The 25,001-nt window shown below is 37.6% G+C and overlaps 1 pseudogene; it reads left to right on the top strand.

The window, feature by feature from the left end:
- Positions 1–3,346: 3,346 nt before the first annotated feature.
- LOC110204298 (charged multivesicular body protein 1B2-like) lies at positions 3,347–4,740 on the top strand (annotated as a pseudogene).
- Positions 4,741–25,001: the final 20,261 nt, after the last annotated feature.

Raw genomic sequence — 25,001 nt, forward strand, 5'->3', positions numbered from 1 at the left:
TTAAAGAAATTACTTCAGGAATCTTGTTCTCATCTGGTAAAATGAAAGAGGTTTTCTAGCTCTGAATCCTATTATCATACACACATATATATCCAGAAAATATACGTATGCATCTCACACCAAGATACATAATACAAAGGCAGTGTCAGGGAGTTAATAAAATTACTGTACTCGATTTAAAAGACCTGGATTAAAGTCCTGGTTCTGACATCTTTTAACTATATATACACACCTTAGAGAAGTCATTTACATGCTCCAAGTCTCAACTTTTTTTTTTTGTGAAATAGGATAATTATAACTGTACTACCTGCCTCACTGGGATATATATATATCAATCTGTCAGTGATAAAAGAACTCTTTTAGTAGTCATCTTTTCTTGTGTTGTTCAGTCATTTTTCGGTCTGCAACTCTTCTTGGCCTCATTTGGGGTTTTCTTGGCAAAGATACTGGAGTGGTTTGCCATTTCCTTTTCCAGTTCATTTTACAGATGAGAAAACTGAGGGCAGAAGGGGTGAAGTGACTTGCCCAAGGTCATATAACTAGTAAGTGTTTGAGGCCAGATTTGAACTCAAGAAGAGAAATCTTCCTGACTTCAGGCCCAGCAATCTATCCACCATACCTTCTAGGCCACCCTTATTCCCCACTTCACCCTCTCCCACTACTGTTAATGAAGGCAACAAATGTCAATGACATCCTGCTTTCAGGAACTGTTGCTGAAGACATGGCTAAAATTGGAGGTATAGAGATGTTTTCCATGGCATGGATATGTCCCCAACATGGAAAGTGGGCTGGGGTCCCTGGCTTTCTGAAGGGATCTGCCTCATTCAGGATGGACCTTGGTCTGATGACAAAGAACCTGAACATGGCCAAAACTCAGATAATTTCTGGCTGACTGGACCATAAAAACTCTGCCACTAGGCTCTATCCTTCAGTTTGGGCTTGAGCCCTGGCCTGCATGGGATAAGCCTGCAGTTGCAACAGTGAGCACCATGGACAGCTCTCTAGCCACCAGCGCCACAGTCAAAGACAACTGGAACTTATGCCAAGGCTCTTCTCACCTTCATTTTAGAGATAAGGAAGCTGAGACTGAGTGACCTGACCAAGATTACACAGGAATAAGTGGCAGATTTGGGATTTGAACCCAAGTACTCTGACCCCAGAGGCCTTGCTCTTTCTACTATACTATATGACCTCCAAATGTACTAATGATTTGCCCACCTTTTCTCTTAGGGTTAATCTGACTGTCCTGCAGATTGTAATTTCCCATAGGAAAAATGAAAGCCATATTTTCTCAATATAGTCAATATCTCCTCAAAAAAATAAACCACGATCAAGTTGCTATTTGGCATAGGCTGGCTGCTTTTTTCTTCTGTTCTCCTGATCCACCTCCTATTCAATTTCAGAAGTAGAAACAGACCTAGGGGTCCTGTCTCTATAACTACTCCTCAGCCCCACAGCAATGTCTTTGTTAACTTTTCTTCCTTCCTGGGAACTTCAATTTTAGCTGCTCATTTGCTTAATTACCTCGATTGCTGATAGTCACAAAAAGCCTAAAGATGTAACAGATGGTGCCTTGGGATAGATGTGTGTTGCGGATGCAGAACTGTCAACGCACCTATCTCAATCCCATTTTAACTTTCACATTATGTCCCCCTGTGGATTGTCGGCAATGAGCTAAGCTGATGTGTGTTGCTGTCTCCCAGTTTCACAGCTAGCCTGGTAATTCTTTTCCCCTCATGTGCCCTTTTTCTTCCACTCCCACACATTATTTGGCTTCCAAGTGCTTAGATAATGATCTCTGTAGCATCTTTAAAGACGATTTCACCTCATTTAAAATGTACCATGAATGATGGGGGTTTGATAAATTAAGTCATAATAAGAAAACATTTTCAATATTCTGTAGTTTTCCATTAAGCCCCCCAAAAATAGCTATTATAGAAGCACCATTTGCTCCCCATAGTTAATGATGTGTTAGCCTTGCTTTCATTAAAAACCTCATTATTCAAAGATATATAACTCAGCCCAGGAAATCGCCTCTGAAGTTGGAAATAGATCCTTCCTCAGCTCAAAAGTCTGCTTTGGCAACATGAGAAAGAAAATAGCAATGAGGAGGCTGGATGACAGAAGATTATAAAAGACCTTGACAGACCAGAAAGATTGGCCAGAGTTTACAGGAAGAAATTTAACAGAGATAAATTTGAAGTTCTAGCTTTAGGTTAGGTTACCAAAATCAATTGCCCAACTATACCATGGGGGAGACCTTACTTGCCAGAAGGTCACATGAAAATGACTGAGGGGTTATGGTTGACTAGAAGTTCAATATGATCTAATAATTTGATATGGCTGCTTTTAAAAAAAGGCTAACTTGACCTTGGACTTCATTAATAGAAGCTCAGCAACTAAATTCCAAAGAAGAGAAAATTGAACTCTACTCTGCTCTACTCAGGCTCTACGTAGAGTGTTGTATTCAGCTTTGTATCACATATTTTAGAGAACTATCAACATAGTGGAATGTTACCAGTAGAAGGCAAACAAGAAGATTAAGGATCTGCAAAAGATAGCCTCAGGGAAGGTTGCAAGACGTATTTAGCCCGGAGAAGAGAATATCTGGTGGTAGACATAGTTCCTATATTTAGATATTTGGAAGACTATGACTTGGAATAACTAATAGATTATTCTAATTATAGAAGACATAAATAGAATCAATGGTGGATGTAACAAGGAGGGAGATTTAGCTTCCCAGAATCACAAAATTTCTGAGTGGAGATCATACTTAAGAATCTGTTCTACAACATCACCACCCAATGGCCATGCAACCTCTTCAGTAGTGTCAAACTCATGGCCCACAAAACTGCTGAGTGTGGCCTAAACCAAATTAAAATGTAATTGGAAAATGTTTAGAAAAATAAATAAAAATAAAATGCCACAAAGATAATCATCATTTGTGGTTTTCTAAGTGAATGTGGGACTGCAGGAATCCATTTCTATTTGACACCACTACTCTATTTGGACATGTCTGGTTACTTACTGAGTCTGACCACTCCACTTTTGGCTAGCTCTGTTCAAACTATTGCTACTATTCCTATTTCTCCCCTATGGGGCCAAGTAGTAAAAGTCTAATATTCCTTTACCCTATACTAGTTGAAGACTAATATCACATTTACCAGTAAGTCTTCTTTTCTCTAAACTAAACCTGCAGAGCTCCCCAAATAAATGAGAAGTGCAGTCAATAGGAATGAGAGAGCTCCGGTAACTTACAGCCCAGAGGGTTCCAAAGACCCACCACCACCTCCCACTACCCCAAGAAAAAACAGCCAGACCATGTTGAAAAGGAAAAGCTTAATAGGAATACCCCCACCCATGCAATAAAGAAGAAAAAGCTAAATAGACCAAGATTAAAAGGGCCATTCAGAAGGGCAACACAAAAGTTCCATGAGTACATTCTGGGAATGCAAACCACCAGAAAAACCAAGCAATTAGTTTATTGAGAATTAGTGTTCAGCCCACTGGATTGGCTAACATGACAGAAAATGAAAATGACATATACTGGAGGGGATGTGGAAAAATTGGGACACTAATGCACTGATGGTAGAGTTGTAAATTAGTCCAACTATTCTGGAGAGTAATTTGGAATTATGCCCAAAGGGCTATAAAACTGTTCATTTTTTTTGATCCGGAAATACCATTACTAGGTCTGTATCCCAAAGAGATCAAAGAGAAAGGAAAAGAACCTAACTGTACAAAAATATTTATAGCAGTTCTTTTTGTGGTGACAAAGAACTGGAAATAGACAGAATGTCCATCAATTGAGGAAATGGCTGAACATTATAGTATATGATAGAGTATATAATTACAGTGGAATACTATCGTGCTATAAGAAATGATGAGCAGGATAGTTTAAGAAAAACCTGGGAAGACTTACACGAACTGATGCAAGATGAAGTGAGCAGAACTAGGAAACCATTGTACAAAGTAACAGCAATATAGTAAGGATGATTAACTGTGAAAGACTTAGCTATTCTGATGAAGTCAGTGATCCAAGACAATTCCAAAGACCCATGATGAAAAATGTTAATGACTTCCAGAGAGAGAATGCAGATTGGAGCATACTTCTAAAATTTTTATCATTACTGTTTTATTTTGTTTGCTTTTTTCTTTTGAACATGGCTAATATGGAAATATATTTTGCATGACTTCACATGCATAATCAATATAAAATTGCTTGCCTTCTCAAGGAAGGGGGAGAAGTGGTGGGAATGCAAGAATTTAGAACTCAAAATTTTAAAAAAGGATTGTTAAAAATTTTTACATGTAATTGGGAAATATTTAATTTTTTTAAAAAAATAGAATAAGTGCTTGGGTTAAATGCTGAAACAGCTACAGTTCAAATGGCTGGGTAAGGTAACTAAATCAATGGCAGGTGTAGTTAAGTCTATGGATGCTACACTGAGGAGTATAAACTTTGAGAAGATATCTGCCTTAATGGACAAATCTGAACACCAGTTTGAAGCATTAGACATTTGAACATAACAAATGGAAGACATCATGAACAGCATTACAACTGTAACAACTCCACAAAACCAAGTAGGTATGTTCCTTCAAGAAATGGCAGATGAAGCAGGCCTTGATCTCAACATGGAGCACCCAAGGGGTCAGACTGGTACTATTGGCAGAAGTGTCACTTCAACAGAGCAGCATAAACCATCGCAGAGACTTGCCCACCTCTGTGATCAAGTGTAACACCAAGAACTTGATGCTGGTGTTCACTCCCGGGAAACTTCCTGTGCGTGCACATGAGTGTATGTGTGTGTGTGTGTGTGCATGGGTATATATGGAAGGTTCAAATACTCTTAGTAGAATAAGATGTCTTGGGCTTGCTGTTCTTTATAGATATGATAAGAAGTTTGAGGGAGCTTGCATTCTTACTGGACTTTCTAATTCTGTAACAGAGTAGGTTGAAATGTGAAGGATATCTTTTGCAGGTATCTAAGGTTAACACTAGAGTTTAACTTAGGGACACTAGGTGGCACAGTGGATAGAGTACTAAGCCTGGACTCAGGAAGATTCATTTTATGGGTTCAAATCCAGCCTCAGATACCTACCAGCTGTGTGACCCTGGGTAAGTCACTTAACCCTGTTTCCTTCAGTTTCCTCATCTGTAAAATAAACTGGAGAAGAAAAGGGCAGACCACTCCAATATCTTTCCCAAGAAAATCACAAATGGGGTCACAAAGAGTTGGATATGACAGAACAACAACAACAGAGTTCAACTCATTCTGTTTGAAAAATCTTCATTAAATATTGGGTCAAAATTCGAGTACCAAAATACTGCATCTCTTATTTAGAATTATTAGTTATTAAGTGAAAATATTTCAAATTCAGTGTTCTTTTTATCTTTGTAGACTTGAGATGATACCACCCCCCCAAAAAAAAAACTGAAACAAAACAAAATAAAAATAAGAATGGAATAGGGCAGGGAAATCTCCCTCCCTCCCCCCACCTTCCCTCTCTCTCTCTCTCTCTCTCTCTCTCTCTCTCTCTCTCTCTCTCACACACACACACACACACACACACACACACAAATACACTCACACACACACATTTACTCACCTAGACCAATACACATCATTCTCCCTTTGCTGTGTGCATGTTGGTCTACTTTTAGTCTGTATTCATATTTTAAGCTTAGATTACTATAAGCCTCTCCATGCCATACTTTTCTATTGTGTGAATTTGTGTGTGTTCTCTAAAATGTTCATGAGATGCTCATCTTCATCCATAATCACCTGGGAAAAAGCGCCACACTACTTCATTTTCAGGAGAGATTGAGACTTATTAAGACTCATTTGCTTTTGCAAGATCTGGTGGTGGTTAACTCACAGCCATATATGGATTTCCACACTTTTCTTTGTGTTGAAATGCAAAAGTTGAGAGATTTTACCATTCCTATCAGATTTTTATTACTCAATGTTTTTAAAGTATGTTAATTTACAAGGAATTCTTACCATGTACATTCCCAGGAACTATTATTGATTCATTTGGGGAAAACTCTGTGTGTTGTTTTACTTTAAACAAGAATTTCAAGAACAAAGAAATCACTGGTGCCATTCTCAAAACTTAGTGCATTAATCTTGTATGTTACTCTCTGGGAATCTTGAGTGGATCAGGAAAATTTAAATTTGACCATATAAGGAACATAAACATTCATCTAGTCAACTGGAAATTGAAAGAGGGGTAGGAAACTGAGTCATTGAATTTTGTAGCCCAAGTGTATATTCAGCCTCTTAGAATGGCTAGTTTAGTTTATTAAAATGTGAAATTTACATGTAGCTATGATGTTTTAATTTAGTACTCAGAAAATGGTGGTGAACCATTGAGTTACTAATACATTGTATCAAATATACAAATGGAGATTGAATGAGTACAATTATTTTTTTTAATTCCTCCTGCTAAAAGATTTCCCATAAAAGAATTCCAGTGCTGTTTTTTTTCTTAAAAAAAGATTATAATTAAAAATAAAATAAGCCTTCCTAGTTCCTTCAAATGGTACTATTATGACATGGTCTCTAGTTCTCTTAACAAGCTGGGCACACTTTTCTAGACATACCCCAGTCTTCTCCAGACTTCACTCCTGATTTTTTCTGCCATGACATAACAGCCTTCTCACCCTGGAAGTTTACTCTGCTTCTATGGCTCCTTTCTCTGATTGGTCAGTTTCTCCAAGAATGACCATTTTAAAGAAATTGCCCAGGCCATTCACCATATTCTATACTTTCTATAGAATTCCTTTCCACTTCTGAGTGTGTACACATCTTCTCCTTCTCCCCTGTCTTTGAGCTTTCTTTGTGTGTTGTCTTCCCCATCTAGAATGTAAGCTACTTAAGGGCAGACACTGCCATTCTTTTTCTTATTTGTATCCTGAGCACCTAGCGGTGTTTGGCATATCATTAGTGTTTCATAAATGCTTGTTGATTTAACTTACTTTGCTTTGATGTTCTCATGGTCGTAGTCTTATCTGTTCCACTCTTTCTATTCTCCTCACCCAAAGTTATAGCTCTGTTAATAAAAAGGATGAGTTTTAGTGGCATTCTATTATCAGGAACTGTTACTGAAGATAGAGCTAAATTAGGAGGCACAGGAATATTTTCCATTGCACGAGTTCCCTTCCCAACAAGGGCAGTAGGCTGAAGGCCCTGGTTCTCTAGAATTCTAAAGGGTTCCTAAAGACTGTCCTAATGAGAGTCCTTCACGCAGTGACACAGTCTTCCTAAAATGTAGCACTTAGACCTGAACATAATACATATATATTATCAGAACCAAAGAAGAGTACAGCGAAATTCATGTAAAATCAGTGTCATCTTGTTTATTTTCTCAATGGGTAGGGGAGATATGGGAAGAAGGGAGAGAATTTAGAGCTCAAAATTATAAAAACAAATCTTTGAAGAAAATTTACATGTAATTAATGAATATATAACAAAATAAATAAAATATATTTTTAAAATAAAAATAAAGAAAATAAGAGTACAGTGAAATTATAACTTTCATTCTAGACTCTGTGCATCTTTTAATAAGCCTAGGATAAAATTAACATTTTTGACTTCCGTATTACCTTGTTGATTCGTATTGAGGTTGCAGTTCACTAAATCCTTTGGTCATTTTTTAAGAGAAATTTTTGTTGAACTATGCCTCTCTCCTTTTGTATTTATGAAGTTGATTTTTTTGTAGTCTAGTGTAAAACTTTACATTTATCCATATTAAATTCCATCTTATTAGATTTGGCCCATTATTCTAGCCTGTCAAGATCTATTTTCATCCTCACTCTGTCACATAATGTATTAGCTGCCCACCCAGCTTAATATAACCTGAAAACATGCCAAGCATAGTTTGTGTGCTTTCATCCAAATCTCTGACAAAAATATTAAATAGCACAAGGCCAAGGAGAGTTCCCTGGGCCACTCCCCTAGAAACCTCCTACCAAGTTGACATTAGCTGATTAATAACTGCTTTGGGGTGTAGTCATTTAATCAGGTCTAAATCCATTCAACCGTACCAACATTTAACCCACATCTCTCTATCTTACCCACAAAGACAGCAAGACAATTTTCCAAATACTCTACTGAAATCTAAATATTCTATGTTTATAGCATTGCCTTGACTGACCAATCTAATCACCCTATCAAAAAGGAACTGAGGTTAATCTGCTATGACCTATTCTTCATAAAAACCATACTGGCTTTTAGTGATCCAAAACCTTCTCTTCAATAATGTAGTCTAGATTTTTTGCTATAATAGAAGTCAAACTCACTGGCTTACAGTTTATAGACTCTGCCTTTTTCCCTTTTTTAAAAATCCAGACAATTTTGTCCTTCAACAGCCTTGGACATCTTTCCAATTCTTCAAGATTTTTCCGAAGTCATTGACAGTGACTCAGCAATTGCATTTTTCAGTTTCCTAAAGCTACAAGTCTTCCTTCTTATGTGGCTCCAAATGTTCAGCTTCAGCATAAAGTTGAAGTTATAATAATTACTGCCCCAAAATGAAATGGGCTAATATGCAAAGCAATGACTTCTTAATCACTGAAGAGGTCCAGAGACTGGAAGCTATTTGCCAGGGTTGCTATAGAAAAGACTCCAATATTTGAATGGGAGATTGCAGTAGGTGGGGTGGTGATGGAGGAAGTGCTATCAAGGAGTTAGGGCAGAAATGAAATATCAGTAGTTTCTGGAGAGATAGTTCCTGGCTTCAGTCTTGAAGAGCCAAAGTATAACCTCTAAATCTAAGAGCTGACAGCTTCTGAGAGAGGAACCATGTGGTCTGAGAGAAGAGCTCCAGAATTTGTAGCATAAGTGACCCCTAAAGGTGGAGGAGCAGCAAGGGATTAAAAGTCATGATGTGAAGAGCCAGATTTCAGTTTCATACACTGTTATTACCTTGAATTATTTGGATAGGACTAGGGTGATGATAAGGAGTTTACCCATTTATTAGCCACTCATATGCTTCCACTTCAAGGGGAACTCAAGAAAAGTGACCATATCACCATAAATGAAGGAGAATTATGTTGATCGTTTCTGAACTGCTTTGAGTTCCTTATGGTTTTTCCACATTGTTTATGAGCTATTGTGGGTCACTTTAGATGGTTTTTTTAAAAATTTCCATTAGGGCAGAATAAAGGCTGCCCTGTGGTTTGTTACATTGAATACTTGTATAGGATGTGGGAGAATCTTTCACCTGCATCTGTGAAAACCTAGACACAAGAAATTCTTCCAAAATAAACACTTATTAAGGCATGATGAATCACAGGTTTAGTAGTATTTGGAGGATAACCCTCAGGATTAAACCTGGTCTGTGTGAGCCCAGAAGCCAGGGCACTGGTTACTTAAGAAAGAACTTTTAGAATTAGAACTACTTAAGAAAGGAATGTACTTCTATGTCAAGCAGTAAGTTCTCTATCACTGAAAGTATCCAAGCAGAGAATGTCAAGGATCATATAGAGGAGATTCCTACATTGGGGCGGGAGGTTGAATTAGATGAGCCTCTGAGGTCCCTTCCAACTTGAAAATTCTATTATATCACACTATCAGATGACATGACCATTAATGACAAAGGGCTAACCTGTTGAAACATATTTCCCCCTGCAATCTTTTAACTCAAAAATAGGAGTGTTCATAGCAATTTCATTTGACAACTGAATAATCCTTTCCCTGAGTTAAGCCCTTTTCAGAAATGAAAAGAAATTGTTAAAATGCCAAGTCATTCAACTTTAAAATCTATCTGAGCCTGAACAGTTCATTAATTCAGACATTTTCACAAGGATGTGTGACAGATCAATGGGCACTTTGCTCATGTCTCTGCCCTGAAAGAGGGAGGGGAGTAATCTAAAATTGGTACAGCCATAAAGTTTGAACCAAATCAAGACCTTTTCAAAACTGTCATATTCTATCAACATCACCAAGGAGCTAGAGAACAGTGTCCCCCTGAGGGAAGAGCTGCCTTCTCTTTTCACATGTCTGTCAAGAGTTTATCCTCTTCTGCCTGCCTTCTTTTGACATGACAGTCTAGTAACAAGTGACCAAAACCCAGTCTTTGCAGGAGTGGCAGTATCAAGCAAACTATTTGCATGGAGGCATAATCTTGTCTGTCTCCAAGCCTGTCCAAACCTACTAAGCCATAAAGTCTTTCACTTGGGTTCAAAATTAGAGATGTGCAAGTAAAGATGGGGAAAGAATATTTAACTAGAAAGTAGTAATTCATGAGAAGAAAATCCCAGAGTCTTAGTGAATTGAAAGATCAATAATAGTCATCAGTGTGTTGTGATGACCAAAAGAACTTAGGTTACATAAATTGAAATACAGTGTCATGAGCAAGAGAAACTGGGAACCCTAATAAATCCCCCCTGTTCAGACCACATCAGCAGTATTGTGTACAATTTGGCTACCACATTTTGGAAGAGATATTGACAAGCTGGAGTATCTCTGAAGGAGGGGAGCCCATGTGATAGAAGAAGTGGAAACTAAGCCAAATAAGAATCAATTGAAGGAACTAGGAAAGCTTACCCTAGAAAAAATACCTGGAAATTTATCATGTGAAAGAGCCCAAAGCTTACTCTGTCCCTTGAAGAAAGAATAAGTATCAGCAGGTGGAAATTATAGGAATGTAGACATCAGAACAAGGAAAAACCTTCCTAAAAGATACATAGCTAATTGAAAATTCAGTAAGGTCCCCCTTACTATAGATGTTGGGAAAAGCTATATGGGAAGATTGTAGACAGGATTCATGATTTGGGCAGGAGTTGTGCAAGATGACCAGTGGGGTTCTTTCCAGGTCTAAGTTTCTATGATTTTACTTTTAGATAGAAGAGAAGATTAGAGCCTAGTGGGTAACACACTCCTAGTCAAAGGATTAGAACACTTATAGAGTTAATCTTCTCCAACTTTGACTCCCACTGAGATTTTCTCCAAATAAATGAGTCACTCACATTACAGGGTTTTTATGAAATGATAAAGCCATTCTTATGAAGTACTTGGAAAATAGGAACTATTGAATTATAATACTTCTGAAGACAAATGGTACAGTAGAAAGATACTTGAATAAGAAGTCGATAAACTTGAATTCCAGACCCAGCTATACCCCTAATCAGCTATGGGACTTTGGATAAATCACTCTTAGCTTATCTGGTTTCCATTTTCCTCACATAAAATAAAAGGATTGAACTAGTTAGTAGCTAACAACACCTACTACAATAATAATGATGATAACTTAAAAGGAATAGCACCTCATAAATCACTTAAAAGACTTTTGATTCTCATATAATCTATAAATGATGCCAATCAGTCAACAACCATTTATTAAATACCTACTATGTGCCAGATGCCCTGCTAGGCCCTAGGGATATAAATGCAAACAGTAAGCAAAAACTAATTGCTTAATTTTATATTTGTGCACAAAAAAATTTATATCTTCATATAACATCATATCTGTATATACAAAATAAATACAAGGTAATTTGTGTACAAGGAGAAATGTTACTAGCAACTGATGGGGTCAGAAAAGACTTCATTTAGAGAGTGGCACTTGAACTAAGTTTTGAAGGATGTGAGAGAATTTTAGGTAGTTGAGATGAGGAGGGAATGAATTCCAGGCATGGGGGAATAGCTAATGCAAACATATTACAGATGGGAGGTATAGTGGCAAACATGAGGAATATAAGGAAGATCAATTTGGCTAGACTTTAGGGTACAAGAAGGGCGATAACATATAGTAAGGCTGGAATAAGTTTGGGGACAGATATGAAGGGCTTATTCTTTTTTTAAAAAGGTCTTAATTTTCCCCAATTACATGTAAAAAAAATTATTATTCATTTAAAAAAATTTAATTCCAAATCCTCTTCCTCCCTCTCCTTCTATTTCCCTGAAATGGTAAGCAATTTGATATAGGTTATATATATGCGATCATGCAAAACATATTTCCATATTAGTCAAAACAAAGACAAAAAAGTCATAAAATATAAAGTGAAAATAGTATGCTTTGATCTGCATTCAGACTCCATCAGTCCTTTTTCTGGAGGTGAATAGCATTTTTCATCTTGAGTCCTTTGGAATTGTCTTAGAATTGCTGAGAACAGCTAAGTCATTCACAATTGGTCATCATACAATATTGCTGTTACTGCGTACAATGTTCTCCTGGTTCTGCCCACTTCACTTTGCATCAATTCATGTAAGTCTTTCCAGGTTTTACGAAGGGTTTTAAAAGCCAAACAAGGGAGTTTATATTTAACCCTAATGCCTTAGGAAAATTTCTTTAGCCGCTATATGAGGATGGATTGAAGTGAAGGCAATCTCCTTCTAAGGATGCAGAAACTATAATCAACAAAAAGGGTTTTTGTTGTATTGTTTTGTTTTTTGTTTATTTGGCCATGTTGTGAACATGAAAAATATTTTAAAAGAGATAGAAACAAAGCCAAAACTTGGAGAAAAAAAACCAGAGTTTTGTCCTCAGCTGCCAACATTTAGGGAGGTTGACCTTCCTCTGCGGACAGCTTAATTTCCTCCCTGGAAGAGTGTTTCCTTCCTCTAATGATTATTATCCTCATACCTAATTTTGTAGTTCTCCACTGACCACATTCCTATGTAGTAATGACTTTTAGGTCATGTCCATATTCATATCCATGTCCATGTCCACATCCATATCCATAGCACATGCCATATCCATAGCACCATCCATGATAGGACTAACATTCTTGTTTCAATCACAACGGGGTAAAGATTGCTTCCCCTCCCTTTTCTGCTAAGAGAGCATGCTGGACTGACCTCTATGACACTCTTCCCCATGCTACTCAGAACTGTTTTTGCTCAGGTGAAAATATACTTCTATTACATTTTCTGCTTTGGGTGGCTGAGATTATGGGGAGAAAGCTAAGATATTCAACTCTTATTTTGCTTGTTTTTTTCTTCTAAGGAAAATGATAACCATATTAGGAAGGAGAGAAAAAAATGATTCATTGGGAGTGGCAATACAAGATAAGTGAAAAGAGGTTGAGCAGCACCTAGCTACCTATAATGAGTTAAAGTCACCACACATGAACAAACAAAGGACTGGCAGATGGAATTAATAAAAACTTGTCAGTAATCTTTGAAAGATTATAAAGAAAAGGAAAGGTTTCACAGGACTGGTGAGGGGCAAATATCTCCATTTTCAAAACTGAAAAAGAATCATCTGCATGCTATAGACCAATGAGCCTGATTTCTATTCTTAGAAAAACTTTAGACTATATTGGCAGGGGTGATATGCCAACCCTTAGAAAGGAAAGCAATGGTAGCAATGGAAGGAAACCCAATATCGTTTCTTCAAAAACAGTCCATTACAGACCAACCTAGCTTTTATTTTTCTAGCTAGAATAACTGAACTGGTAGATCAGGGCAGTGCTATTAACATACTTTGATTTCACAAATTTTTTTTAAGTCCTCCTGCTATACTTATGAAAAAAAAAGAGATTAAACTAGATAATAGTAAGAGTGTGTGGTTTCAGAACTGGCTGAATAACTAGATAAAAAAATAGTCATTATTGTAAAAGACCTACAGAAAGGTGTCTGGTGGAATAGCCCAGAATCTGACTTTAGTGTCTTGGACTAAGGAATAAATGGCCTGCTTATCTAATTTTCAGATGACAAATAGGTAGCTTGGAGGAATAGCTAATAGAATGGATGACAGAGTTGGGATCCAGAACAACCTTTATTGTTGGTAGTGGTGGTGTTGAGTCATTTTTCAGTCATGTCCAACTCTTCATGACCCCATTTAGGCTTTTCATGGCAAAGTTACTGGAATAATTTGCCATTTCCTTCTCCAGCTCATTTTACAGATAAGGAAACTGAGGCAAACAGGGTTAAGTAACTTGCCAAGGTCACACAGCTAGTAAGTGCCTGAAGGCAAATTTGAACCCAGGGAGATGAGTCTTCCTGACTCCAGGCCCAAGACTTTTTCTACTGTACCACCAGAAGGATCTTGGCAGGCTAAAATGATTGCTAAATATAAAATGAAACTTTATGGGAATAAATGTAAAGTTTTTCATTTTTAAAAAAATTCTACTTTGTGAATATAGAACTAGGGAGGTGCGGCTATGTAACATTTCCTGTGAAAAAGATCTGGGGGTTTTAAGTAGACTTTTGTTCAACAGAGACCAGCAATCTCACATAGCCAAAGGAGGCTAATATCAGCCTACATTCTTTTAAGAAAAGCATAGATCTCATAATGAAGAAGGTAGTCATTTATCTGTATTCTGCCCTAAGTAGACCACATCTGGAGTATTGTCTTCAGCTTTGGTCATCACATCTTAAGAATGACATGGATAAACCAGAGCATATCCATAAGAGGACCACTAAAATGGTGAGGAGCTCAAACCTCAATCCATTTGAAGACTGATGTCTAGCCTGGAGAGGAGATGAATTTGCAGGAGATGTGATAACGCTATTATCTTCAGGTCTCTGAAGGACTGTCATGCGGAAGAGCAATCATAGCTTTGTTCTACTTGGTGTCTGAAGGGAGAACTAGGAGTGGTGAGTGGAAGCTCTAGCAGGACAAAATTGTAGCCTCCTAGAAATTTGAGCTATCCCAAAGTGGAACGGGCTACCTAAGGAAATGACAGATGCTACTTACTAGAGATCTCTTTGAGAACAGACTAGAAGAGCACTTGTTGGGTAAGTGATAGAAAAGATACTTGTTCAGGCACCAGACAGCCTGTAGGGCTTCAGGCTACCTTTCATCTCTCAGATTCTGTGATTCCAGGGCTCTAGCAATGGGTTCTTCTGAGCAGAATAGAATGAATATATGCTACATGAACTCATGCACATATATCTTCTTGCTTCCACCAAAATCCTGCTTTAAATCTTAATGGCAGTTTGGAGGTGACTCTCAGTTCTTGAAGGTTGTGTCACTGAAATAGGGTAGATCCCTCTAAATTCAAAGGATTTCAAGTATAGACCTAGTGAGGTGAAATATCTTTATTGTCTCAGTGGATAGAGTGCCAGGCTTGGAGTCAGGAAGACTCTTCCTGAGTTTAAAGCTGTAACTTTCTAGCTATGTAACACTGGGCAAGTCACTTAACCCTATTTGCCTCAGTTTCCTCATCTGTAAAATGGGATGGAGAAGGAAATGGCAAACCACTTCAATAATTTGTGAAGAAAGCCCCAAATAGAGTCACAAAGTGCTGACTGCGACTGAAAAACAACTGAACAATTAATCACCAGAAAGTTGGCAACAGGGTGATAATTATGGCAGGTTTTTAAATTTTGTTTTAATTTGTTTTGCATGTTGTCTCTCCATTAGACTATGAACTCTTTGAGAGAAGGGATGATTTATTGCCTTTCTTTGTAGCTCAGGTGCTTAACACATTTCTGGCATATAGTAAACAACTTAATAAATGCTTGTCAAATTGTTTGCTTTGCCTTAACATTTTATGAAGGCTATTTTCTAAGTTACAGATCTGTCATGGAGGGAGTAGAGGAAGTGGCCCATAATGAAAATCATGAATCCTTGAAGCATTGAAATATTTCCTTCTTAAATTGGTTGTAGCATTGGTTGTCCATAATCTTTATAACATATTTAGTGGTCTTCAGGGCTGTTTACCTGCAAAAAGTATGAAGACTTTAAAGGGAAGAAAACAAAGCAAAAAAAGACTAGATAATGCCTCCAGAATAAATAATGCTTCAAATGGAAAGCCAAAAACTGAAAATGATAAATCAAGATGAATTTATCCAGAGTATTACAAGTTATGTATAGAAAATACAATTCTACTCATGTACAAAGCATCAGGTCTAATCTCTTATCCAATAATTTATCAAATGCCTTAAGGTTATTTCAACATCCATCAGGATCAGAATGGAAATAATTCATGCCTTGCAAAATGTACAGGCTTGTTCTTCAACTCTTTTGCCTTCTGCTCCTAAGAGGGATCTTGCCAACTGCCTCGGTGCAAGCAGTTGAAAAAAAGACCTTGTCAGCAAAACTGGGGCACTAGTTATCTTGGTGAATAATGGCAACATCTTGTCTCAGGGTAGGAGATTAATGCTACCTCCATGGAGTGGACTGTGATATCTTGAGGAAATTTAATATCTGAGTCCAAAGTTTCAGTAACGGACCTTTGAGAAAATGTAGTTTGCCTGAAACTTTGTTCTGTGCTCACATGTGATGGGTGATATAAAAAGAACCCTTTATTGGGGTATGACAAAAGGCTCTGCTTTGCTGTTATATTCAGAAACTAATTTCTCTAACATTGATGCAAGATACAGTTGTTTGGCTTGATATGTCCTCTAGGATTGGGAGTACAGAATAAATAACATCCAGGAATGTGCTAGGTATTTAAATAAGATGAAGAAGTGACCAATAAACTACCTTTTCAGGAAACACTAGTGAATAGAATCCTCTAATTATGAAATAGATAAAAAACTTGAGACTTAGAGCCATCAAGCAATATGGCAGCAAGTCCTTTTGAGGGACAGAGACAACACATTAGATATTCAGAAGCAAGGAGTGTACCATTTAACTTCATAAACTATTTCTTATTTTATCAGTTCCCTAGGGTCATAGGATGAGAGTTTTAGATTATGAAGGGACCTTAGAAGTCTCTAGTCCAATTCACTAATTGCAGATGAGGAAACTGAGGTTCAGAGAGGTTAGTGAATTTGCACAAGGTAGCAAGGGTAGTAAATATCAGAATCAAGACTTGAACCTAGGTCTTTCAACTGCAAGTTCAGTGTTCTTTCCATGACCATTTTGCCTAAATCCAGAGATTGTCTACACCATTAAATAGGGGTTTTATTTGCATTTATAGAACAGAACTTGAAAGAATATAAAACAAATTACATGGTTTGGAAAAAGATTTTGAAAATGTAGAAGTGCACTTAATTGTGAGTGTTATGGTAACATGGGAAGTGATCACATGTAATGAAACAAGAGGCCTTCCTCTTCATTGCCATAATGGACAAATTTTATTGAGACTCTACTGTATGTGAAGCACTATGCAAAAGGTGCCAGACACTATATTTCCTCTCAAGTCCCTCATAGCCTAGTTGAGAACTCAGGATAGATATGTATGTGCATACACATTCATATAAATAATGCATGCAGTATGTACATAGGTATACATACAAATAGACATAGATAAATTATGACCGAAGGTATCATGGATCAATATCAAATGAATTAAGAAGAAAATAATCTGGCCAAAGGGGAAAATTTATATTAGGGAGAGGGTAGGAAGTAAGATTGCATGGGTAGCATAGAGGGAAACTAGGGAGGACCTGGAAGTCTTGCCTGTAGGGTTTAAGTTTGATCTAGCAAGAAATGGGCAGCCATTATAAATTCTTTAACAGGGGAGGGACATGACAGAAAGTGGTGTTTGAGGGAAATTATTCAGATGAGAGAGACAGAGAGACAGAGACAGACAGAGACAGAGACAGACAGAGACAGAAACACAAGGAAACACAGAGAGAGAGAGCAGAAGGACAAATGCTATTGTAAGAAGACTAGCACATGGAATTAAAAGCCTATACTGGAGTCCAGGTTCATTGCTCTCCATGAATGGCTTATATTGGATTGGGATTAGGTTGTAGCAGACAATTTAGGATGAAGGGTAGAAAGAAATAGTAAGATGGCAGAGCAGTGCCACAGGGATTGCCTTATATTCAGGGACTCCTTATATTCAGTGAAGTGTCTAAGCCAATTCAGTAAGATGAGGCATTTTGTGTCAGGAGTGGGGTGGAAGGAGAGAAGGAGATTTTACTTTATCCATAGTAACCTTAATCCTATTTCCAGGTATTCTTAAAAATAACTATGTGACCTTGGGAGTCACTTAATTCCATCCAATTCCATTCAATTCAACAAACACTTATTTAGCAACAGCTATATATAAGGCATTGTGTTAGGTGCTGGAGATCCCAGATTTAAAAAAAATGAACACGAAGTAATGCAGGGTAATTTCAAGAGGCAGAAAGTACAGTTATCTAACACTCATCCTTCTGCCCTACCTAGGTACTCTGTGAGCCAGTGGTACTGGCCTCCTTGCCATTCCTTGCTCAAGGCTCTCCAGACTTCAGGCATTTTCACTGGCTGTCCCTCATGCCTAGAATTCTCTCCCTCCTCATGTCTGCCTCCTGGCTTCCTTGGAGTCTTTCACATCCCAGTTGATCATCTCCAATTTATCCTGTACATAATAGCTTGTTTGTACACAGTTATTTGCAAGTTGTCTCCCCCATTAGACTGAATCTCATGAAAGCCAGAACTGTCTTTTGCGTTTCTTCGTATCTCCAGCAGTTATCACAGTGCCTGTCATACAGTAGGCAATTGATAAATGTTTACCAACTGCCTGGATCAGGAAAGATTTCATGGAGGATGTAGGACATGAGTTATATTTTAAAGAAATGTCTGATTCTGTGATGTGAAGGACTAATGAATGCATTCATTCCACACAAGGACAACAATGAAAAGTAACTGATGTGGGAGATGAAATGTCATTTATGGTAAACCAGTTTGACTAGAACATGGAGTATAGGAAGGAGAGTCATATGAAATAAAATTGTAAAGGTATATGGGAACCATATTTTGGATATTGAATTTCCCAGGAGATAAATGGTCAAAGTATATGAAAAGGCAATTTCTAAAGGAAGAGAGCCAAGATAACAACCATGTGAAAAATATTCCAAATCACTAAGAATCAGAAACGTAGAAATTAAAGCAATTCCCAGGTTCTACATTATACTCCTCAGGCTGGCAAAGATGACAAAAATGGAAAGTTGGCAGGAAATAGTCGTAAGAATACACTGTTGATGGTACTGTGAACTGTCCCTGTCATTCTGGAAAATAATTTGGAATATGCTCAAAAATTCACCAAACTTTGCATAACTTTTGACCTAGTGATAACATTACTTGTTCTATACTCCTCCCCATCCCAAAAAAAAATCAAAGAAAGGAAATGAACCCATGTATGTTTGTATAAATATAAACATGTTTGTAGAAGCTCTTTTTGTTATAGCAAAGAACTGGAAGATAAGGAGACACCCACCAATTGAGGAAAGACTAAATTAAGGTATGTGAATATAATGGAATATTATTGCATCATAAGAAATGATAAAAGATATTGTTCCAGAGAAAACTGGGAAGACTTGTTTGAATTGATGCATGGCAAAGTGAGCAAGATCAAGAGAACACTTTATACGATAAAAACTATTATAAAAAAGAAGAAAAACAATTTGGAGGTCTTAAGAACTCTAATCAATTAATGATGAATCAAGAAAGTTTTCAATGGGATGATAACTAAAGCGTGTTACTCACCAAATAAGGGAGATGACTTAATTAAGATGCAGAATGAGATATGCATTTTTGTAAATGGTCAACGTGGAAATTTCTTTTCCTTTGACCCTGCGCATTTGTTCTAAGTGTCTTTTTTTTTTTTCAATTTTAAAGGGGGAAGGAAGAAGAGAGCTAGAAATAGGGTTACTTTGCCACAAAATAAGAGAACAGAAGGAAGGACAGAAGGAATCCTAGACAAGCAGGACAGCTTTGAAAATTGTATTTTGAATTTATTATGTACTTAAAATAAAAAAAATACTAGAAAATAAAATAATGTACTATATGTCAGTGTTCTTTTCCTTCTCCATAAAATGACTTGTAGAGGATTTCAGAAAAGCTGTGTACCAATACTTTGAATTTATTTTGAACCAACTAATAAAAAAAAAAGATCATAAAGCAAACAAACAAAAATGCCAGGCTGAGGAGTTTATGTTTTATCCTAGAAGCAACAGGGAGATGTCAAAATTTTTCTAGTAGACAGATAAAATAGTCAGATGTATGTTATTGCAATACTCATCTGGCAGTTTGAAGAATGTATTGGATGATTGGATGAGGAAAGGACTGGAGCAGGCAGAACAGTTAGGAAGCTATCATGACAGTCCAACCAAGGGGTAATGGAAAGTGTTATTTCTATGAGTGGTTAGATGATAATGGATGGAAGAGGGTTTCCAGAAGAAATTGGAAATTGAAGGAGATGGAAGAGTCATGGATTAGTCCCAGCTTGTGAACTTGAGTGACCAGAAGGAAAATTGGTGCCCTCAACAGAAATAGGTAAGTTTGCAAGAGAGATAAATTTTAAGGAAAAACACAAGTTCTGTTTTTGACATGTCAAATTAGAGAAGCATCAGGAAGTTGGTAATGCTGGCTTGTAGTTCAGGGGAGAGATTTGGACTCAGTATATAGATTTAAGAGTTGTCTGGATAATTAAAACTACAGGAGCTGGAGAGTTGATGAGGTATCCAAGGGAGAGACTACAGAGAGAGGAAAATTTGGCACCTAAATATATTATGCATTTGGTGGCTATTTTCAATGCAGTTTCTCATCCTATTTTTCCTCCTGGATTTTGCTGTTACCACATAAAAATGTAGTTGATTTTTGTGGAATTTTTTTGTGTACTACTACTTAATTAAAACTATTTATTGTTTCAATTAGTTTCTTTGCTGATTCTCTAGGTGTTTGTTTTTAGTAAACTGTCACATCTACAAATAAAGATAATTTTGTCTCTCCTTTGCTACTATTTCTGCTTTAATTTCATGTCTTGTCTCCCTACTCCCTAGCCAGCTTCTCGACAACCACCTTGCTGCCTAAACCATTCCTTAGAGGTTTTAATTCTTTCATCTCCAGAACTTCTGCCCTGAGGCCCTGGATTCATGATTGGTGACTGCTCCATCTAGCCCACTATTGTAGGCAGGTCCCAGCCATATTTCATTAGACTCCCAATTCTGAGGTCATCTTTGTAACAGTCTCCTGGCATCCTCATGCATACCCTTGTGCCACGCATCCTGCAAAAGGCCTTTCTTGGCTCTCTCAGAGGCCAATGCCTTCAATTTTCAGATTGCTTTCATCTACTCTGTATATATCTTACATGGACCTAGCTATTACATATTCTGTCCCATTGGAATGCATACTCCTTGAAATGGGGACTACTTTTTGTCTTTCTTTGAATTCTCAAAGCTTAGCACAGTGCCTAAAACATAGTAAACCCTTAATAAATGCTCAGTGATCAAACCAACTCTGCCATTATTCTTAGAAGGGGTATTCTTTCTACCTCTCTATGGCTCTGCTCACCATTCTTGTAACTTTCTCAATCAAAGTGCCTCTCCCTGACCACCATTCCCCACATGGTTTGTCTTCTCTTTTTAGAATGTGAGGTACTATTTTTACTTTCAAATTTATATCACTAGCTCTTAAGTGTTTGGCCCATAGCTTGATTAATGATTTTTCTTTCATTCATTTGTTTGTTCATTCATTATAGCATTTCAAGAACTATGACCAATGATGATGGTGAGGGTGGGGGGGTCGGACAGGGAAGGTATGTTTGGCATATTCATTGGGAAGATTTCTAGTATTTCTCCATTGTAATTAATCCTAATTTATATACATAAAATATATATGCACACACATGTATGCATATATCCATATATATAGCCATATATAGTTATATTAAAATGTCCCTATATGTTTTGCAGGGTTTTTGATGTAAATGAGTAAAATACTTTGTCAAAGGCTTTTTCTGCATCTATTGATGAAATCTTTTGGTTTAGGCTATTTTTGTTCTTAAGGTGATTATGTTCATTGACTTCCTAACATTTGATCACCTTTATATCCCTGGTATAAATCCAACTTGGTCATAGTAAAATTTTGGCTAAGCGTGAAGAGAGACTAGGACAGAGCTTCAAGGCACTCCCACACAAAGTGGTGAAGTGGATAGAGTGCCAGGCCTGGAGTCAGGAAGATGAATCTTCTTGATTTCAAATCTAGCCTCAGATACTTCCTAGTTGTGTGACTCAAGGCAAGTCACTTAACCCTATTTGCCTTAACTTCTTCATCTGTAAAATGGACTGGAGAAGGAAATGGCAAACCACTCTACTATCTTTTGCCAAGAAAACCCCAAATGAGATCCTCAAGTCAGACACAACTAAAAAGACTGAATAACAAGAAACAGAGACAATTCTCTGAGCCAGGTACCATTCATTTACGGGCATGCAATCTGATAATAAAGGATGGGTGTGATGATGTAACTCCTGAGAGACTGAGTTCTGAGGACAAGCAATCTATTAGGCTATTGTAACCAGCACATTGGGTTATTGGCTTCTTTTGATGACCAAAGACCCAGGGTGAGGGTGGACAGAGCCTTCTGAATCTCAAGGTGTGTCTTCCTTAAGATTGGCCTGGCAACATATCATTTGGCTTTTCCCTAGCAAAGGCAAGGAAATCTCAACTGGCAGACATTTTAATGAGGATGGACGTTAAGAGTTCTCAGCTCCTCCCTATCACTTCGTCTTGGGTAGGGGCACAGACTAATTTTCAGGTGATAGCGTTAGTTTGAAGCTGGGGAAAGTAGGTTGACCTTCAGATGTGGCTGGTTATGTCCCTCTCTGATCTTAAAGGAATGCTAGCTAGAGTATTGGGCCTGAAGTCAGGAACACTCATCTTTGTGAGTTCAAATCCGGCCTCAGACGCTTACTAGTAGTGTGACCTTGGACATGTCACTTAACTCTGTTTACAGGTGAGTTTACAGATGTTCTTCATCTGTAAAATGATCTGGAGAAGGAAATGGTAAATTACTTCATTATCCCTGCCAAAAAAAACCCCAAATGTGGCCATGAGAAGTCAGACACAACTGAAAGAACGGCTGAGAGTAGCTTTATGAGATCCAGCTGTCTCTAGCAATCTTGGCTGGAAAAACAAAAAACATTTCAATCAGGTTCCTCCCCTCCCCACCCTGGTTTGGTCTCCACCCCCCCCCCAATTTTGATAAAGAAAAAGCAAGAACAAGATACTTGTGCCTAGGAGAGGGCCTAGCCCAAGCTGGCTAGTGAGAAGATGTCTTGGGGGCTGGGAGTCATCTCAGTTATCAATCATGCTCTTCAGAAACTGCCTGCCCTGGGGCAGCTAGGTGGCACAGTGGATAGAGCACTGGCCCTGAAATCAGGAGGACCTGAGTTCAAATCCAACCTCAGACATCTTACACTTACTAGCTGTGTGACTCTGGGCAAGTCACTTAACCCCAATTGCCTTACCAAAAGAAAAAAAAAAAGAAACTGCCTGCCCTTCAGAAGGAAGGTCTGACAAAATGAGGGAAGGATGAATTGCAGAGTAAAATTGGTTATCAAATAATATAGTAATACTAATTTTCCTCAGTTGGAAAATGATGATAATATAGCAAAGGAGACAGAAAAGGAAAGGTCAGAGTGGTAGGAGAGTTGAGAAAGCAACCTTTCTCAGCCATAGTTTCCTTATCTGTAAAAGGACTACATTTGTTGGAGTAGATTTTCTCTAAAGTTACTTCTAACCCAAGAATTATAAGAGTCTATAAATCTCAGTTGATACAAAGATCTTTGAGAAGCAAATGAGTTTGACAATGTCCTAACAACATAAAATAGCATATGGGAAGCCTTGCAAAATTCTGTTCACTTCCATGAAAAGTGATGAGTAAGTTAATTAATGGTAATGAAGGAATGAATGAGTGTAAAAGCTTTTATTAAGCATTTGTTGTGGGCCAAGTATTATGTTAAGTGTGGCAGTTACAGATTCAAAATCAATTATAGACTCTGCCTTCAAGTATTTTACATTCTTATGGGAGATACAACAAACCTAGGGGATGTAGTAGCCAGAGAAAGGCACTTTGTTTACAGTTTGTTTTTGTTTATAGGGAGGGTTAGTGGTGGCATAAAGGAGTAGATTGACACATCCCATCCAGGAACAATTGCAAAATTGAATTAATTATGGTTCATGATTTCACAATTAGAGAGAGACAGAGACAGAGACAGAGGGAGAGGGAAGGAGAGAGAAAGAGAGAAAGGAAGAGAGAGAGAGAGAGAGAGAGAGAGAGGAGGGAAGAGAGAGAGGGAGAGAGAGAGGGAGAGGGAGAGAGAGAGAGAGTTTTAAGGGACAACAAATATGGGGGAGGGAGGAAGATTGATATACATATGGTTTCAAGATAAATAGATTTAATGTTTTAGAAGAAAATAAAGTTGTTTTTATTTTTTTATTTTGGCAAAAAGAATAAAAATGAAACTAATCTACTGATTGGCATCATTCATTGGGACTTTTAATATCATAGGAACAGGATTGTGTTTTATAAATGTATCAAAGCACTCATGCTTATTTCTATGACTCAAGCCATATTTTACTCCATAGTACACATTTTAGTTCGTAATTAACCTCCTACCAAAATATCAGAAAGAATGACCAATTTACATGAAAAGAGAATTTATTCTTCTCCTTGGAGAAAATGAAAAAATGCAAAAAATTATTATAACTAGGTCACACCCAGTAAATCATCTCAGCAGACAGGCTATCGAAAGTAACTTACAGACCTCACAAGAACTACTAGATCCTAATTAGTAGGAATAAGCAATCCCCTGAAGTGGTCACATGTATTTGATTTTGCACTATTCGAAGATAAAAGTATGTAAAAGATGATATTTGGGGCAGCTAGATGGATCAGTGGATAGAGGGCCAGCCCCGGAGGCAGGAAGACCTGAGTTCAAATGTGACCTCAGACACTAGCTGTGTGGCTCTGGGCAAGTCACTTAACACAGTTTGCTTCAGTTTCCTCATCTGTAAAATCAGCTGAAGAAGGAAATGGCAAACCACTCCCATATTTTTGCTAAGAAAACTTCAAACGGGGTCACAAAGAGTTGAACATGACTGAAAACAACTGAACAACAACGATGATAATTGGTTTCAGCCCGAAGGAAATATGCAGGCAACCACTTCAAGGGATTCAGTATTCACACTAATCAGGACCTAGCTGTAATATCTTTTTATATATCTAAAAGGAAGGACAAGTTCTCCTTTTTTTAATCATTGGGTTGGTCTAAGTGTCTTGCTGATTATAGATAGCACTATAAACTGATGTTATCTTCATTGTGGATTTTAGATGGCCCTGCTTTTGGATAGAGGCCTTAGCAAGGAAGAAAAATACGTATTGGAGA

Source organism: Phascolarctos cinereus, unplaced genomic scaffold (assembly GCF_003287225.1).
Source record: "Phascolarctos cinereus isolate Bilbo 61053 unplaced genomic scaffold, phaCin_HiC Scaffold_224;HRSCAF=813, whole genome shotgun sequence".
NCBI lineage: Eukaryota > Metazoa > Chordata > Mammalia > Diprotodontia > Phascolarctidae > Phascolarctos > Phascolarctos cinereus.